The sequence below is a fragment of the Pavona decussata genome, unplaced genomic scaffold (assembly GCF_977016875.1).
Source record: "Pavona decussata unplaced genomic scaffold, jaPavDecu1.1 SCAFFOLD_16, whole genome shotgun sequence".
Classification (NCBI taxonomy): Eukaryota; Metazoa; Cnidaria; class Anthozoa; order Scleractinia; family Agariciidae; genus Pavona; species Pavona decussata.
This window is the reverse complement of record NW_028145439.1, coordinates 1,825,393-1,845,000: the sequence shown is the minus strand read 5'-3', so window position 1 is coordinate 1,845,000 and position 19,608 is coordinate 1,825,393. Positions and strand designations below refer to the sequence as shown.

Sequence of the window (19,608 nt, the reverse complement as noted above, 5' to 3'; positions counted from 1 at the left end):
TTGTTTATACGGTGTACCGTTTGTTGTTTCTCTGTCTCCTTTTGCTGATTGGAGGTCATTTTAGCGAGTTATCGTTTCCCGGGTTTCACACTCCTTAGGAGATAAAATTGTGATAACCCAAAACCGTAATCTCAGTTTGAACTGATTATTGTCTTTGGGGTCTAGCTGGACGAAACATCGATTTCTATCCTGTGGACAAGGGCGTACGTAAGTGCAAGGTCAGCGGTCTACCGGTGAAATGTATGTAACACAATCTTTGTGACCAAATGTCAATCTCGTACCCAGAGTCTTCAGGCTTTTTGGTCAGCGGGGCAACGCCGGGAAGACTCTGGGGACATCGAAAAAATTCAATTTTTTTGATTGGCTGTTCCGTAACGGTTTCCATTGTTTTACCGCAGAAATCCTGCGGTAATAAAATTCGATGTCCCCAGAGTCTTCCCGGCGTTGCCCCGCTGACCAAAAAGCCTGAAGACTCTGGGTACGAGATTGACCAAATGTATAAAACGGCCAGTAAAGTGTTACGATGTTTCCTATAGATGTCCCATATTTCTTAAACATCCAGTGTGGCCGCTCAAAGGTATGAATTATATAGCACTCTTAGCTATTTGCTCCATTTTTTTCAAAGTAAGATTGAATGAAAGAAGTCCTGGTTTCATTTTATTCCATATTTACTAGTGTTGCGACCGGTTGACAACGTAAACTGACCCGTGTACGACTTTTGAACAACGCTAAAATATTTTGACACTGCCCCTAAAAGATAGAAAACCAAGGAAAATAGTCTTACAAGCATAGGCCATGCACAGGCAGTGCCCTGTAGCAATAATTAATAAACCATTGTTGCTTGAAACGTTTTCATGTTGTGTTTATCTGAGTTTTAGCAACGGAATGCCGTGACAGAAAAGCTCAAATTTCACTAAAGTACTACTAGTAATTCGCGGCCTCAAAAATTTCCTTCTGTGTTGCCCATAGTTTTGAAAGCGGATTTTATAAGAAGAAATGAAGCTCTTTCACGTGGTGTAAATCTTTATCCTCAACGCCATGTACCAGTTGATGATTTTAGCCTCGCAAATTTGTCAATTTGGCATCACGAGAAATCGCTTAAAAAATTGTAAATATTGAAAAATCTCCTAAATATTTAATTTTGACTTCAGACGAGTAAGATACCATTCATGATGTCCATAATTATGTACTTTATCAGACTGGATGTTTTTTGTTTGGAACAAAACTGGTTTGATTTTTAAAACAAGGTCTTCGCAACATGTGGTGTCAGACACCGAAAACCCGGTTCAGGAGCGGTGAATTCAAGATCATAGCCTCACATCAAAAATAATTATCGGATCGAAGTAAAACATGTATTTCTTGCAATAGTTTACCGTGGGCTATGTTGTGAATTTTTTTGAGAATTTTGAATTTTTCGCTATTGCACACCTCTGGTTGATATTTACAGACATCTGCTCTTAAAGCTGAACAGTACTACCTGAACTTTAAACGAAGCAAGAAAATTTACTTAGAAGTATGTGTGCAGAAGTGAGATCAAAGTTCGTGTTATTTGTCATGTCATGAGACTCACTGTGTCACAATTTTCTTGCTTGTGATGTTGTGATCAGTACGTCTATTTCACGTGCCCAAAACATGATCACAGTTTCTTTTAGATGGACCCAAATTAAAGTGCTACTGCGACGAAAATCAACCTTTTTTCCTCGCGAAGCGAGGTTAATAAATTTGTCGGGCCGAGCCGGCCCGAGCGGAGCTAAGCCGCGCGAATTCGAGCGAAAAATATATTTATTCCTCGCGAAGCGAGGGCCGAAGGCCCGAGCGTAGCGAGGTTAATAAATTTGTCGGGCCGAGCCGGCCCGAGTGGAGCTAAGCCGCGCGAATTCGAGCGAAAAATATATTTCCTCGCGAAGCGAGGTTAATAAATTTGTCGGGCCGAGCCGGCCCGAGCGGAGCTAAGCCGCGCGAATTCGAGCGAAAAATATATTTATATATATATATATGTGGCGTAAAAAAACGGTACTGTAAAAATGCTGCTTTTTTACAAATATATATTTTGTAAAAAAGCTGCTTTTTTACAAGATATATATTTGTAAAAAAACGGTCCGAACACTATAACTTCTTAGCGATTCAAGCAAGAGAGTTTGCGAGGCATTACGGACATTTCACTACCTTCATACGATTTTTTTCGAAACATGTTTTATTTAAAAACGGTAATGTAAAAATACTGCTTTTTTACAAATATATATTTTGTAAAAAAGCTACCTTTTTACAATTATATTATTGTAAAAAAACGGTCCACACACTATAACTTCTTAGCGATTCAAGCCAGAGTTTGCGACACATTTCGGACATTTCACTGCCTTCATACTATTATTTTTTTAGAAACATGTTTAATTTCTAGGAACCTAGGAACATTTCTTGAATGTTAACGGACCATTTCAGTGTACAGTTCAGGTTTCACAAGGAATGGTCCGGCTGCTATAATTTCCTTTAGATCTTGCCAAATATTTTTTGTTTCTTTAGTACAAAATGTTAGACTTATTCAAACAATAATCTTAGTCTTGATCCAAGCGCAATAGTCTCAAAATGTTTAAAAAAGTTGAGTTGAATATTTGATGCACGCTATGACGGCCTAATTAATTAGCAGTAAACATGATCAGATATAATTGTTATTCATAGACGTCGATATGTGTGGAAGAATACCGTGAAGCGCTTTTTTACGGCGAATGGATTACCAAAATTGTTGTTACTGCCTTCAAATGGGTAAAAGAAATACATAGCTTTGGTTAACTGCGCCAAGATTATACTAGAAGCACAGTCGATTAGCTAGGATAGGTAAACAAAAGGTCATGGGTTCACACACTGTCTGCCACTCAGTGGTTTCCTCTGTCAGCTTCTGTTCGGCCCACGCTCATGACATTGCTGTCCTCGATAAGTACAGAGTCAGAAATAACGCTCATTACAAGTAAAAGTACATACCATAGTTAAATAAAAAATAAAGTTTATTGTGATAATCTACATCATTTGCAGTAGGAATGTGCAGTCCCTAGCCATTGATGAATGCAATACCGCTTCCTTGCAGCGCATAGACAATGTAAAGGAGCAGAACACGTTCAAGACAGCTTTATAAGACCACGGTGCAATATGCAAAATTATTTGCTTATGATAGCCTTAAAAGCAGCGCAACATACCCAGTAATTACAATTCGTAGTCGTAAATAAGTGAACAGCACAGAGCACTTACTAACAGTTCATTCCAGATTGTAAACATGCAGGAAATGTGCAATTCACGTCTGTATCCTAGCGCTACAATTTCCCAACGTTTTAGCTCTCTAAAAGGCGTACGTTCTTTTTTCTTTCTTTTTTTCGGCGGCTTTTGCTAGCATAAATTGCATTATTTATACGCATTATAAACTGGAGTCCCCGACGACGAAGATTATAGAAAAACATCGCAGACCAGTCGGATAATTACGAAAATATTATTTAATTTCTTGCACAGATGTCATCGCTAAGCGCGAAAAACATAGATAAGGTCAGTCTCGGTCAAAAATTATTTTAGGCAACTCGTAGGTTTTTTAATTAAACTAATGATCACGTAAAAACAACATTACCGTAAATAAGACTGCTTTTTATCTTTGTAAAAAAATCAGCTTTTCAAACAAAAACAGCGTTTTATGTAAAAAAGCTGCTTTTTTACAGTTATATAATTTTAAAAAACCTGCTTTTTTACAGAAATATATATTTGTAAAAGTGCTGCTTTTTTACGCCAAAAAAGCCTTTTCACAAAAATATATATTTGTAAAAGTACTGCTTTTTTGCAAATATATATTTTTGTAAAAAGACTGTTTTTTTACAATTACATAATTGTAAAATTGCTGTTTTCTTACAATTGCATATTTTGTAAAAGAGCTGCTTTTTTACGCTATAACTTCTTAGCGATTCAAGCAAGGGTTTGTGAGACATTTCGTACATTATCACTACCTTCATACAATTCTATTCACAAACATGTTTAATTTTGTAGGAACCTACGAACATTCCCTAATGTTACTGTACCGTTTATGTACAGTTAGGTTTGACAAGGAATGGTCCAGCTGCTTTAATTTCGTTTAGATCTAGCTAAAATATCTTAGGTTTTTTTGGTACAAAATGTAACTATCACATATAATCGTTATTCATATACGTCGATATTTGTGGAAGAATACCACCACAGAACCTCTTTCTTACGGCTAATGGATCACCACAATGTTGTGTACTGCCTTCAAACTTGTAAAATGATAACATAGTTATTTGCTAACCGCGCCACGTTGCTAGATGCTCAGTCGATTAGCGAAGAAAGTTAGGTAAACAAAAGGTCATTGTTTCACACACTATCTGCCACTCTGGGGTTTCCTCTGTTCGCCCCACGCTCATTACATTGCTTTTCTCGATAAGTATAGAGAAATAATTAAGAAACGTTTATTTAATTTCTTGCACAGACGTCATCGATAAGCGCGAAAATTATAGATAAGATCAGTCTCGGTCACTAATTGTTTTAGGCAACTCGTGGGTTTCGTAATAAACTATTAATGATCGCCACATCTCAAGACGTTAGAAAATACGGTTGCTGTCTTCAATTTGTTCTCGGTTTAATGATAACAGCAGCCCCTTTAACTACTTTCCCCCTTCCTCCCCCTCCGTGCCACCTTTCAAGGCCACCAGACGCTTCTGTTTCGCTATTTGTCATCATTAAACCGACCGACGCAACATGTAGCGCAACAAATACCTTAACGTAACAGTCTCGCAACATCGTCCAACATATCGCCATAGAGCGGAAAAATGGAAGCACTACCTTACGTAAAACGTTGCAAATTAAACAGCTTGTATTGAAGAGTCATTGCACAATGTCATTCAGTGTTCGTCATGTTATCTTAATAGGTGAGCAAGTTACGTGTTTGCAGCTTTAAATTACTGCAAGGAGTTGCGGGTTCATACGCAGCTACACCCTCTCATAACTGCTTATCAGTCGCGGAAACCAACCGATTGACGTAATATCGTACAAAACTTCGCAATTGGTCGGTGAAAGAGAGGCAGGATGTTGCCGAGCACGTGGGCTTCAGGGTTTTTCGGCCATATATTGAAGTGACCTAAAATGAAAAATAGTCGGGTTTTGCAGTTTGTAACAGATGGTGAAGCTCAACTTTCAAAGCCGCACGCATCTTTTTCTGTAATGTCCTAAAGCCAACTTTTCAGAACATCAGTTTTGTTTTGCGGTGAAGCACGGAAATACACGAGTGAGTATATATATTTTTTTTAATTAACAGTGTCCTATATCGATATTCCGTTAAAAATATTATCCAGGTTGCTAATTGTCTCTCTCTCTCTCTCTCTCTCTCTCTCTCTCTCTCTCTCTCTCTCTCTCTCTCTCTCTCTCTCTCTCTCTCTCTCTCTCTCTCTCTCTCTCTCTCTCTCTCTCTCTCTCTCTCTCTCTCTCTCTCTCTCTCTCTCTCTCTCTCTCTCTCTCTCTCTCTCTCTCTCTCTCTTTGTCTTTTTTTGGTTTTATTTCTATGTTACAGTGGTTTCACGCAATGCATACGACGCTTTCCTATATTACCTTGTTAATCATAACTCTGGAATGTCAGTTGACTGGGACGCTGATGCTTTACGGAAATACGTCGATGAACACAATTCTAAAGACGAGCAACCCTTGGATTTTAAATTAGAAAGTCATCGAAAGAACTTCATCAGAAAGGCATCAAGATATGACGTGCTCGATGTTAATGGAAAACAATTCTTGTCGAAATTAGAAAAGGGAGAGAAAGTCGCCGCTGGTGGCAAGTCTGTTTTTGTCAAAAAACGTGTTATTTGTCTTGACGAGTACGATAGACTTTTGCAGGACCATCACGACAAAAAGAACCATTTAGGTTACATAAAATGTTATTACGAGGTAAGTCAATCATCTTGCACTCACTTTTGTTATATAAACGCGTGGTTCGGGCTAAGTTGCATACAAACGTTTTTTCTTCTTCCTTTTTGTACCATCTTTTCAGATGAGACAAATTTATTCTAAAGTCAGTTCCAGTATCTTGCGTCAGTATATCAGCAATTGCCAGTGGTGTCGAACGCATAAGGTAACTGCATCTTGTTGTGTTAAGTGACAAGCAATTAAAAATTTAATTGCCGGATATTATCAACTATTATTATCAAGCATGATCCGTTTTACGCCTTTCTTCCAAAGATCTGACCATTTCGCTAGGGATATTTTCACCTACAGTGTGTGAATCGCTAATTATCATTATATTTGTTTACTTTGTCAGACTATTCTAGCCAAGCAAGTTCATAACAGACCAATATGTGTGTATGGTGTTTTCGAAAGGTTGGGTATTGACCTAACGGAGTACACAGACAGCCGTGATCAGCGAAATGAAAAGCACATCTTATTGGTTATGGAAGATTATTTTTCACGGTAATAAAGTAGCTTACATTTTATCTGAAAAATTTGCACATTTCACTTTCTGCTTTGTTCGTTTTCGCACAGTTATTCATCATGCCATTATTTTTGCCATTCCATCCCCAGTTTTGCGTGGGCCAAGATTCTCCCAAATTCTACTGCAGAAGAAATAGCTTTTCAGTTGTATGACCTATGCTTAGGCTTAGGATTGGTGCCAAATGCAATCCAGTCAGATAACGGAAGACAGTTCGTGGGACAAGTCGCAAGGTACGTACGTCTTTCATTTTTTTGGTGCCCGGGGTGGTGAAGTATTGGTTACTCTGAATGATTGGATATCAATTGCGAAGCCGGACAGCATTAACGTTTATATTGTGGGAAAGGGAAACACAATCTAAAACCCCACTGTGGACCGCGCAGGGTAGCAATTAGATTCAAGTATTAGCGGAGATCCACGGACCCATTTAAAAAACAGGAAGTGCACTTTACGCCGCAAAACGTAAAGGATATTCTTTAGTCAGTACTTAACTTTTATGTATAAGCAAGTTTTCCAAACCAATGGAACTCAAACAATATTTACAACACACAAACAGGCAAACAACACGACATTCTAACTCTGTAATGTCCAGACTGTACCTGGGATAACCACGCCCATCGTCAGTAGCAATGTGCAATAATCTGTGAACGCTTTTTCATCGCTGGTTGATAAGAAATACGCACAGATAAACTCGAAAAGATGTACAATAGCATTGCAGTCCAGGGGCAACAAATGTCCCTTGCAAATTACATTAACAACAGGTGTTTATTATAAAGGAACGAGTTATGGGAAGTTCCTGTGTTCTGTTTTTCCTGCTAGGAGTCTGATGAAGAAATTTGAAGTGGAAGTCAAATTGGCCAAGCCTCGAAGTCCTTGGACAGGTGGACGATTCGAACGAGTAATCCAGTCGCTAAAGCAGATGCTGGCAGCGAAACTGGATGAATTCCCGGACTATTCGGTAGAGTTGGCTCTTAAGATATGTCTATTTGACTACAACACGTAAGTACTCAGTTTAATTTATTAACATATCGAATTTCAATGACTATTTCCTTGCGACATCCTTGTTCGAACTAGGTTGATAAAAGAGGCGGACAATACCAATTTCACTTTGACTTTAAATGAGGGTCTTGATACTAGCAGGCAAGTCAAAAGCGTTAAGAAAACGGCAAAACATTTCTCTGTCGAAACATGTTTTATAAACAAAAATGTTTTGTCGTTTTCTTAAAAGTTTTGACTTTAAATAAGAGGGTAATGATAAAATTTCTACCACGATTTGCCGGATGATCCCATTTTAAAAAATAGCAAAAATGTCAGTTTTTCTTTCATTGCTAGCCGTAGGCACGAGGCGTTGTCGTCCTTTGGTCAAAGTCTTGCGCCTGTTGATGTTTGGACCGCTGGTAATCGTCAAAGACGGTTACAGCAGAAGATCAACATGGACTTTCGTGACATCACCGCCGAGGACGAAGACGAAGAAGAAGAAGAAGAAGAAGAAGAAGAAGAAGAAGAAGCAATAGCTGTAGATGAAGACGACGGACCTGATTTCACAGAGTAAGTGCATTGTGACCCATAAGGCATACGCTTTACACTGCATGTTTTACCAAAACGTTTCCCTGGGAGCGCTATTTCCCCCTTTACATTTCATCGTTCATGTATTCAAAAAATAATGCAATGCAATGTTTGATTAAGGCGGCCATCAAAATTTCAATATCATATACCCTGTCTGGAACTTTCAAAAACCCGCTTTTCCATTATCAATTTTAATGATATAATTCTTGCCTACGCCTAATAGTGCAATAATAGCTGTTTAAATAGCTCATATCCACACCTACACAGAAAAGATCCGCAATTATGCCTCCATATTATTGTAGGGAAAGTGCTGGCCTGTTATTCAGTGACGCGGATACCGTAAGAGTTCAGGCTACAAAGGGATCTATGATAGCTGAGGGCAGTATCATCACCTCAGGGAAGGTAAGCTCTCCTGTTTTCAATATGTTTCCATCGTTTTCCTACATTCTTGATCGTTAGCCCAACACACAAAATAAAAAACGTTTTTTGAACTTGGCGAATATACGTGGGGATTTTGGGATTGTTGTTAAGCGAAAGGACAACCAAGCGAGGATTTTAAGCTTTGGACGGTACTTCTATTACAAATTAAAAAAAAATGTATAAGCCTTCAGTTTTTTGTCTTTATTACGCTGCTAAGTGTTATCTTGGACTATGAAATTTGCAAAATTGCAGAAAATTATTTTACGGAATTTTTAAGTTAATTTTCAAGCAGAACTTAAGAGTTTAGGGAATTACGTATCTACAGTTTTTCCATAATTTATTTCGGTCATGTACGGGATACTGACATAAACTACTCCTTACCAGGAAAAAACACAGCTCGTATCTGTTGGTGACATCGGCCTCATTGAAATACCAAAGGAGGACAGGCCAAAACACGGACAGAGAAATCTACTTGTGCAAGTAATGTCCATGGACAGTGAAGACCAGCTTGTACTAGCACCCGTACTAGAAACTGGTGTCGGACCAAACTTATCTACTCGATTTTCCCGGAGAGATTTCGTAAAAGGTAATCAGTTGATATTTTTTACAATTTTAATTCTCTTGTATATTAACAATTTTAGCATGGTATTAACCAGAATGCAAGTTTTACGTGCCATTATAAACCCACAATACATAAGATATACCCTGAGATGTTGACAAAAATTTTTTTGGCGTGCATCCGCTTTTAGTTGGTCATGTTTTTCATTTTTTTCGTTTTCTCGTCATAAATCAGGGTCCAATTGACTATCCCCTCCTAATTTAGATTTTCTCCAAAGTATTGTTTTATAACAATAGTCTGTTGTCATGTCACAGCAATAGACTATTGTCACTCAACAGTACTTAGGATACTTCTTAACATAGCAAGATTTCGTTAGTCTTTTCATAGGTTTGGGTACAAGTGGATGATACCCTTTCAGATTAGAAAATCATTCAAAACTATGGACTATTATTCGTAAAGCCCTTGAGGTCGCTTTTGCGATTTATCGCCGTCTTCCCTTTTTAGCAAATGCGTGTTTCGCCGGAGGCAGTGGTAGCAGGGGGCTACTAATTCACGAGACTTTCGTACGTTAGGATGCATCCTATTTATTGTTTGTTAATAATTACCTACCTACTGATTCGCCATTTTTTAAAACAGTGGAAGACGGGAAGCAGCAGGACAGTTCAGAAGCACTGAAAGGTTTCTTTGGTTCGGAAGTGACAAGTATAACACAGTGGAAACAAGAGTTTTTACGACGACGCGTAATTGCTGCTGAAATCTATGCCCACTGTGTGCAAGACTACAATTTGATGTTTTATCTAAGCGGTAAAATAATTTTCCATTGCAGTTCCATTGTTTGTTGTTGTTGTTGTTGTTGTTGTTGTTGTTTTTTTTTTTTTCAATGTCTGGCACTTTAGATTAAGTAGCCTTCTTGCGTTTTATCTATTTTATATTTTTTTCTTCTATCTTTCGTTTGCATCTTCTTTCTTTTTATCATGAAGCTGGGGAAAGCAATAACATCATCAGCCAGGATCTCTTGCAGTCGTCCATTGCGTCACCTTCAGAAGCATGCACGGAACTATTCCACTGGATAAAGGAAGTAGTTGGACACTGTCTTTCAAAGACAGAAGACGGGGAGCAAAAAGAATGTATCCTGGCTGTTGCATTGCTCGTTCTGCAAGCTGCCAAGGAAAACCGAAGGGATCTGGATATCGACAGTTGCCGTGCACTTCATCCGTCTTGCAAAGGGTTCCTTTCTGAACTGAAAATACCGTCCATTCCCATGATCAGAGGACTTCAAGAGGAGCTCTGTGACAGGCTCGCTCCCAGGATTATCTTTGCACATCTCATGAAACAGAAAACCGACAGTAGGCTTTCACAGCTGTCTAAATGTGAGTGTAATTTGATTACTTTACTTAGTTGTTGATCATTTACGTCACCATGGCTCAGAAGTTGTTGTTTTTTTGGGCCGAGGCGGGGGACGGTTGTGACGTTCAAAACAAATACACCATAAATATTTTGGGCATCTTCATCTCCTCCTCTTTTTTTTTTTTTGGTTCTCGTTTTTTTTTTTTTTTTTTGTTTGTTTGTTTGTTTTTTTTTTGTTATGTTTTTTTGCCAAAAGAAGAATGGAAAGAAAGAAAGAAATAATTTAGTTGTATGTGGCGTTTAGAAAGATATTCAATGGCGGGTGTCATGTAAGCCTGGTTTTTCGGATACCAAAGCTCAATTGGGTGTAATTACAATGACTTCATTGCTTGCTTGATTGGCATACTAATCAACTGGTTAACAGATTGTCAGGAATAACCTATACACCGGCTGACAGATTGACTTACTGCCTGTTTATATGTTTTTTTTGTTTGTTTTTTTTTCTAAATGGTTGATGGATGGATTTATCGATTGTTTCAGTTTGGAAGCCACAAAACCAACATGGTCATTGCAGCGTTTGCCATCGTGCTGTCATGATGTGGATTAGATGGAAGTGCAAAGCTTGTGACAATCTTGTATGCTATGAGTGCTTCAATGCCATTCTGTATGATGTTATCAAGCACCCGTGTAACAATGATGCAGACAATGTAGCCAAGGACAATTTTGAGCAAGGTGATGCACTTAAATTACTAAATGAATATAGAGTGATTAGTCACTAAAGAGAGACCTTTGGTTTCTAAGAATTCAGAGACCTGTTCGGCTTCTAAGTATATATTTTTGTGTGTGTTTTGTTTGTTTACACAGAATACCTATCATTCAGACGGGGTGATTCGTCAAGTAATGTGACATCGGAAGACCAAGAAAAGCTTGGAGGTTAATGACAAAATAGAATTCTTTCTTCTTAATGGAATGGTAGATTTTGATGTTGGATTCTTCAACATTGACAATACACTGGCTACTCGCCCTCAAGAAAGAAACTGCCCAGTAGAACTTGCAGAATCAAATTTTTCCAGCTATTAGCAACAAATAATAACATTCACATATATGCAGAAAAGACTGTCGTAGACCCATTTATCGCTATTGCTCCAATAATTTTGTCCGGTAAAAATTAGCCGCAATGCAAAATTAATACTGTCAGCGTTTTTACTCGATACACTCAGATGTACTTTGATTTGCCATTAACTGCGTAACTATAAATAAAGACCTGTTTAGGAACATATCCAGCATGAGTTCTTAACACTCATCCAACATGTAAAAACTAGTTCAGTCAGTAGTATAAAATAAGTGGTTCTTTTAAGCCGGTATTTGCAGTATGCTGACGTAGTCCGTTATCAACTTTGCAGCAAACTATGACACAACAAATGGTTTTAAGAACGCAGTTCACACAATGGAAAGAGAAACCTCAAAGGACAAAGTCTCCACAAACAAGGTATGACACCATTTTTAGAAATTCGTTGGTTACCGTGATTTTGTTGGAGTAACCGTCACGACAAAAGTAAACACAGTTGTTATACAACAACAACAACAGCATCTCAATTGCCCCCTCGTTAAAGGAAAATAAGGGCAGTTGCAAGTAGCGAAGCAGTTATGCTATGAAGGCAAAATAATCTTTTAAAACACTGGATTTTTTGTTCTGCAGTCTGACAGCAGAAAAAGTGAGCTGAGTTTAAGAGGTGCTATTCAGCTCCAGTCGATGACTGGAAAGAAATCGACTAGCCGGACGACTGGAGGGCCTTGCAGCTGCCACAAGAATAAACCCTGTAACAGTTTCAAGTGCCGTTGTAGACAAGCAAATCAACCATGCACAGTTGACTGCAAGTGCTTCGACCACATTTGCTTCTTTAATAAATACCTGGTGAGTTCAACTTAAAAGTAAAGAAAAAACAAACAGAACAGGTGTATCTTGCAGCTGTATGACAGTACACTTTCTCCTAAGCTTATCGAAAAGGCTTTATTCTGAAACGAATAGTTAACGTTTATGTCTAATGACCTACGTCCTTTGAAACAAAATCAATGTTTCCACATCCACATCAACCAGTGATTGTACAAAGGAGGTAATTGATGCTTTAAGGTTTTCTTTTTTATGGTATCAGGACTGTCGCTTGGTAAAGCTTAATCTAAAGTGCATATTTTCTTCATTTGACAACAAATCACATAATAGGAGAGACTGAAAACATCTAAGGATTCCCAGAAGTCGGCGAAAGAGGAAGAGGAAAGTGTACAGGCAAAATCAACAGGTGAGAGGAAGATGATAGTGACTACGTACAAATAATTGCAACCTTTGTTCTTCATACAGCGTACCAGAACATGAGTATCACACTGTTATAATTGCAACAAGTCTCTTGTGCCTATTTCTCGTAAACTCTCAAACAAAACTGATACGGACACCTGTACGTTAAACCCGCAAAAACCTGTACCTTAAACCCGCAATTGACCTCGACATGTTATCATTTTTTTTCCAGGCTTTATTAACATTGGAAGCAACTGTTATATGAACTGTCTGTTCTCGGTACTACAACATGTCAGCTTTATAGAGGAGCTGAAAAGGAAATACGCGTCAGACGCTATACCTGCGGACTGTGTCACGATGAGAGCAACAGCTAAGATGTTTGATATTGCTTCCAATACTCACACCAAGAATTTCGTGGTACGTGTCGTCAAAAACAAAAAGTTGAAAATAGGAGCACTCGGAATTTCTTTTTCCGAGTTTGCCTCTGTCATTACTGAATCATACATCATTGTACACTTAATGTATGGTCCTGAGGGAAACAGTTAGTTCTGTTTTCCCGAGAGTCCTGATGTTTGCCAAGACGAAGTAGAGGGAAACATCAGAAGTCGAGGGAAAACAAAACTGATTAGTTTCCCGAGGGACCATAGATTAAATAATACATCATTCTCAAAGAAATAGCTGTTTCGAAACAGTTTCGGAGAACATCCCTTACTTGGGTTAGTTAAAACTGTGAACAGTTTTTACTCTGCCATGTAATTTCTTGCAGAAAGAAGAATATGAATGCAGTGTGTCAGAGCTTTTGACTTCTATTGATTGGGACAAGAGTGATCGAGGAGTCGGGTGGTGGAATGACACGATGGAATTTTACCAGGCTTTGCTAGAAAAGTTGGAGTTAGAAGTGGAGGTAAAAACATTTATTCGTTGACGGACTTGAGAGAAAAGAACAAATTCAGTGCTTGATATTTTCTCTTTTCATATACCACAACAGGACCAGGAGGGACCATTGGAGACAATGTATTCCTTATTGAAGAGCACTTTCTATAGCCTTGTTAGCAAGGTTGATCCAGATACTCAGATGGATATATTTTGCAATAGTATCCAACTTTTTGACAAAATATAAACATTCTAAAGCTAAACGAGGAAAGCTGATAACGTTAAGGAAGTAAAAGTTGTATGACAACCATCCTGTGTTTGCAGAGAAGTGTTGTTTTTCCTTGACTATATATTGATATTCCTTGCGCATATCTCTCCGTGCCAACTGACTGGAAACAAGGCGAGTCGCTGGAACTTTTGTTAGGACACATACACTCAGAAGGAGGCGATGACAAGGTACAGCGAAATTATAAGTATTCTGTGCAAATGTTAAAGCAGTTGTCATTCCTGAATAAGACAGATCAATCGGATAATGTAACAATGGAGGCATATTGGTGGATAAGAAAAAGGAAGGAAATTGTGAAAAAAATCCCTTAAAAATAATCTAAAACTAAATATCACCTTAAATTGTCAAATTACGTTCTGAATTTACTTTAATTATACCATCTTCATCAACGATATTCACATTTCGGAATCAGACTATCTTTAATGTTTATCTACTATAGAATGGAGACATCCAGCGACGAATTTTAAGATATAGACGCTTTGCCAATGTCCTTGCTTTGTGCCTGAACCGGACAGGAGATTCGAGAGTGAGTAAAAACCATATGTTGTGGTTGATTTTAGTTGTTATCACAAATACCACTCCACATATCGTTATGTTCATGATACTTCAAGACCGAATATGTATGCCTTTTGTAGATAATCAGTTTTTCTGTCTTCCTTAAAGAAGGGGAATGTGTTTTAAGTGGTAAATGCGGCATTCAACCCACCCCCCCCCCCCCCTAAATCCAAATCCCTTTCTCAAAAAATAGTCAACGGCAGGTAATTCAGAATATTAATACAATGATATACTTTTCTTTCGTCTTAGGCCGAAGTGCAAGTACCGCTGACTGTTGCAGAATTTTTTTTTTCGAATCCCGGGGAGTTGATGCCCATGCAAGGAACTACCGGAAAGAATTTAGTGCTGTGGGGAGCAATAAGTTACGAACAAGGACATTACACCAGTCTTGTGAGGACTACAGGAACATCGAATGAATGGTTGGTGGTCACCATTTGTGTGGACTGAGATGTGGTTAGAACTCAGACAGTTAAGGAAAAATTCAACTCACGTTATTGTTATTTCGTTTTTTAACTCAGGTTGAAATTCGATGATGATCGCAAGCCAATCGTCCTCTCCTACCATAGTGAAGTGAAGGATTTTCTGAATTCAACAGCGTGTATCTTTTGTTGCATGCGAGTGGGAAAAGTCGATGAAATTTTCTGGTTAATGACGATAATGAAAATTATGCTGAATTGGCATGATGACAGACTTATGGTACTAATTCTAGTTGTAATGGTGATAACCAACATAGTGATAACAATGGTAATCTCAAGGAAATACATTTTAGCTACTTTGTTACTGGAAATCGTCTCTTTTCGATGTTGTTGCAAGAAAAGAATTTCCTTAACACAGTTTGAAAGATGTACTTTTCTACGCGCCTGAAGACAAATTAGGAGAAGTTGTTATCCTCCCTGGACAACAAATTGATTCCAGGTAAGTAACAGACGAAAGAAAACACAATAGTTATGCTTTTCTTCTGTTTTCAACTCAAAGCCACCTAAATGGTCGAGAGCTTGGTGCACTGACAGGTTGATTCACCATTTGATAAACTGAATTGTGCATCGTCAATAAGTTGATCGATATATTGCTCTATTTTTATGTTGTTGTTGCATTACTATCAGACCAGCTGAGAATCTGCAGGAACATGCTTCAAAAACCAAGCGGAGAAAGCTTGGCAAAAGGAGAAATCAACAGAAGAGATCCGATAATGCTGTGTCCAAGAAAAGGTAACAATTGCACGGGGAATTGATAAATATATCTATTGTGTAATATTGTATTTCAGGTGGTAGTAATGTTTTGCACTGATGAATTTCCGAATGTTTTTGTTTAGAACTAAACGAATGTTAAGCGACTCAGAGGATAGTGAAAGGAGAGAGCCCTATGTGAGGTGAGCCAGTCATAACGTGAGGGCAAAAAAAAAAAAAAGGGGGGGGGGGGGGGGAGATAGCGGAAAATCACGCAACAAGCAGGAACACCCAAGTTGGCTATGCATTGTGTGCTTGTCTTGAAAAAAAGGAAGAAAGTTGGACTGCCATTTCCTATGTAGGGTGTTTTTTTTTCCTCAAGACAGGTCGAAGACAAAACAGCAATTGAGAATATCGTCCTTAGAAAAAAAAATCGACAGCATGAAATATTAAAGCCACATAGAAAATTGTTAAGCTCTGTAAATCGGAAATTCATGCAAACGCATAAGTAGAGTTGTCATAGCCAACGAAAATGTTGTTTGTAAATATATATCCCAAAGAATATCCAAATAACATCACTGCATAAAAACAAGGCTGATACCGGGAAAGTAGTTTATTAAAAGCCTGATGCGGGCAGGGAGCGGAAACGTAACACTGACCGCTCATTTGTGGTCGTTCTTTGAAAGTCACTCGCGTGGAATAACAAAGTGTACTGCTGCGTAGGTGGGGAGTTATAAAGAATGATTGGTTTTACCAAAAAAAAAATAATAAGGTTATTGAGCTCCCCTAGTGCAAGAGATTGAGGTACTGACGTTTCGATCGTTCGCCCTTCTTCGGAGCGAATCAAGGAAGTGCGGCTTGAATGTGATTTATATAGCCACGCTATCGGGAGGGAACATGCCCACGTAGAAATCAGAGTATTAAAATGAATAACAAGAAAGCAAGGAGATCTGTTTGGGATATTGAATTTTTTTTTAAAGCATTGCGCACTACATTAGTGCAAAGCTGTGTTTTAAATAAGGACTGAGCAAGGATTAGCGTTTGTGTGACGAGAATTTGGGCTTGTGATAACGACTTCTTTTTGATAATGATACGGCATATGGCCTTAAGCGAAACACGTAACACTTAAATCGATGTGCTTTGAATTTACAGGCATTCTACCCCAGTTCCTTACTTTGACGATCCTGACCCACAAAACGTGTCAGACGACACGGAGGTAACCATTACTTTTTTTTTAATAGCAATGACTACCTTTCTTGCAAACAATCATTCCATTTGGAAGAAAATAATACAGAAATTAAGTTGTTAAGTATCACAGTATTCTACAGTCTCCACACTGAAAGTTTCACCAGCCGTGAGATCATTACACGCAATAAAGAAAACATTATTTACCGCTTGATTAATAATGTACGATATGTTTATACAAGTGATAACTAGTTGAAATATGTCACCCATAGGTTAAATTCGGTCCTCATCTATCAACGGACTACTCTCACGCATATGATGATACCATCAGTGACTGCAATAGGTAAGTACTTAATTACCTACTGTAAACACCCGCTGCTGTTAATTGTGTAACTTGCATGGTAATTAAATTGCTAATATAATTGAAACGGAGCTTCATAAAGCAAATGTAACTAAATAGGGTTTCTTTAATTAGTGGGTTTTAAAACAATTAATCCTTTTCACATTCAATGGACTGCTGGACTAATTATTATTGAAAAAAAAAAATAAAGAACAGACTGATGGCCGTTGAACGTTCAAAAGAAGTCCTGTTGCAAACGAACTCCCACAGAGTGCATATCATTGGCAGGTACAGAAGAAAAAGTATGATGCTCTATTTTCCACTTACTTGCAGGTCGGAATCAAAGAAAAGAAAACTGCCCTCAACTGGTGTCAAAAAGGTATTTTAAAAACTTAAAAGTGCGAACAGTGAGGGGTAGTGAGGACGAGAATTAAAAGACATTTTAACCCTTTGAAATTTCTCATCTACAGAAACGAGCACTGAGTAAAGAGGAAAGGGGAAGGCTGTTTAGACAGAGGTATCTGAGGTAAGTTTACAACCAAATTGGTTCTAGGAAAATGAAATGACGTGATTTCTAACTTACTGCGTATTTTCGTAGCAATCCTTCCCCGGAGACATTTGATTCTTCTGACGACGACTTTGCTACGAAAGAGGATAATCAAAAAGGTAAGAACATAAACTTAGTAATTGATAAACGCGACTATTTTCCCGATCACTTAGAACTGTTAATTACCCAGCGCCTTAACAGAAATATTCACGCTGGATAAAATTCAAAACTCAGAAAAAATGAGGAAAATAGCCATGTTATTTACTTTTCCAGGGAGGCAGGTAAACTTAGCTGAGAAAGTCTCTGAACGGTTGGAGGAAATAGTAGGTATGGCCAAACTAAAAGAGCAGATCCTAAAGTGGACGAAAAGTGTCCTTTTGGATAGGAAGAGAGCAGAATCTGGAAATCTCTTCCACACAAATGGTGACCACCAACCATTCATTCGGGAAATCCTGGAACTGGGAAAACAACGATAGCAAGATTGATGGCAGGTTAGTGATTGAATAACCGAAGGAAATACATTAATAGTTTTAGAGCACAGAATCAGTGATCTTGGCGAAGTTGTTAAGAAAGTAAAGATGCATAATATCAATGGATTTGATGCTTAACTGGGTAAAAGCTGCTTAGCGATCTAACCAGCAGAAACGAGAGAAAGTACTCCGCATGATTTTTCTTTGATGCCTTATTAGCATTTTTAACGGTGGATGCAACAGGGGAAGAACACTGTAGATAAAAAAAAAATATCAGAGAACACAGATTGAAAGTATTTTTGTACTTTACTTTTTTGAAGGTATCCTCAAAGATGTTGGCATAATAAAAAAAGCAAAGCTCATCGAAGTGCAGCGGCCTGATCTCGTTGGAAGATATCTGGGGGAAACAGCGGTTCAAACCAAGGCGTGTATTGAGCGAGCTAGGGATGGGGTATTGTTTGTAGACGAGGCGTACAGACTTAAAGTAGATTCAGAGAAGGACTACGGGAAAGAGGCTTTGGACACCTTGATGGAATCGATGCTCGGGGGAAATCCGGTCATGATCTTGCCGGCTACCCAGCAGAAATGGAGGACTTCCTCAAGTTAAACCCAGGATTTAAGCGCAGGATACGATCCATTTTCTGCTTCGAAGACTACACATGTGAAGAGCTTGCTGAAGTGTTCAAGCGAAAGCTCGAGACGCATGGCTTCAAAACAGATGTGTCACCAGAGGAGCTATCAGAAGTTATTGCCAAGAATACCACACCGGACTTCAGAAAGGGGTGGAACGCAGGACTCTGTGATAGATTGTTTGAACTTTCAAAGGAAAATATGGATGGGAGATTGATATCGAATTCTTTTGGCGTGATCGCAGATGGATGTGACTTAAGAACGATTTCTAGGGAAGACATCAATAAGGCGATCGACTCAATTCATTAATAAATAATAGAAAAACATGAATGTATTAACTCAATTCAAAAACCTGTACACCCACTTGCTCTATGAAGATTAAACGAAAGGTGACGTTAAAAGAAAGAGGCCCTTTGTTATCCATAGACGCAGTAATTTGCTACGAGCTATAACAAACGCATGTCATTGTTGCTAATATTTTTTACACAAGAAATTGTAACTGAAAATGGACCAAACATGATTACAAGAGAGAACTTAAACGAAGGCAAAATGCTATGTAACAAAATCATTTAAGTAAATCACAATCGAAAACAGTTCATTATTTTAATAAAGGAACACTGAACGAAAGGTAGCGACCTCGATATGATTTACGCCAATATAATTAAACAAAAGAAAGCCTGCGTATATATCTTCCCGGTAACCACTAACAAATACTGTAGCGCTAGGAACATTGTTTTAAAACTACTAAATTGTTACATTCCGCTATTACTACGCGCTAGGAAATGTAATAATGCAATAAACGTTTTTGGACTCTTATGGAAAGCTATGGACTGGACTGCGTTTTTTTAATAGAAATGCCGCTTTCTACGTAAGGCCGAATTTTGCGAGCCATAGGAAATGTTAAGCGAACGTCGATA

General features: G+C 38.3%; 1 long non-coding RNA gene and 1 pseudogene across 2 annotated transcripts in view; one reads left to right on the top strand and one right to left on the bottom strand.

The window, feature by feature from the left end:
* LOC146487281 (uncharacterized) overlaps positions 1 to 1,621 on the bottom strand; it is a 14,113-nt gene extending 12,492 nt beyond the window's left edge. Inside the window, exon 1 of the long non-coding RNA XR_014857398.1 lies at positions 1,470 to 1,621. This is a non-coding gene — a long non-coding RNA (uncharacterized LOC146487281). The remainder of the gene's footprint in view (positions 1 to 1,469) is intronic.
* Positions 1,622 to 5,607: 3,986 nt separating this feature from the next.
* On the top strand, positions 5,608 to 19,501 carry LOC146487280 (uncharacterized; annotated as a pseudogene). The gene is made up of 31 exons (XR_014856912.1): positions 5,608 to 5,919; positions 6,290 to 6,348; positions 6,472 to 6,690; positions 7,277 to 7,456; positions 7,790 to 8,005; positions 8,326 to 8,425; positions 8,828 to 9,029; positions 9,639 to 9,806; positions 9,983 to 10,372; positions 10,890 to 11,081; positions 11,214 to 11,282; positions 11,753 to 11,838; positions 12,049 to 12,264; positions 12,571 to 12,646; positions 12,872 to 13,056; positions 13,406 to 13,543; positions 13,628 to 13,733; positions 13,862 to 13,968; positions 14,238 to 14,324; positions 14,603 to 14,772; positions 14,872 to 14,951; positions 15,196 to 15,268; positions 15,457 to 15,561; positions 15,666 to 15,722; positions 16,672 to 16,735; positions 16,977 to 17,047; positions 17,378 to 17,423; positions 17,515 to 17,570; positions 17,643 to 17,710; positions 17,865 to 18,082; positions 18,382 to 19,501. The product of XR_014856912.1 is annotated as an uncharacterized LOC146487280 (transcript).
* Positions 19,502 to 19,608: the final 107 nt, after the last annotated feature.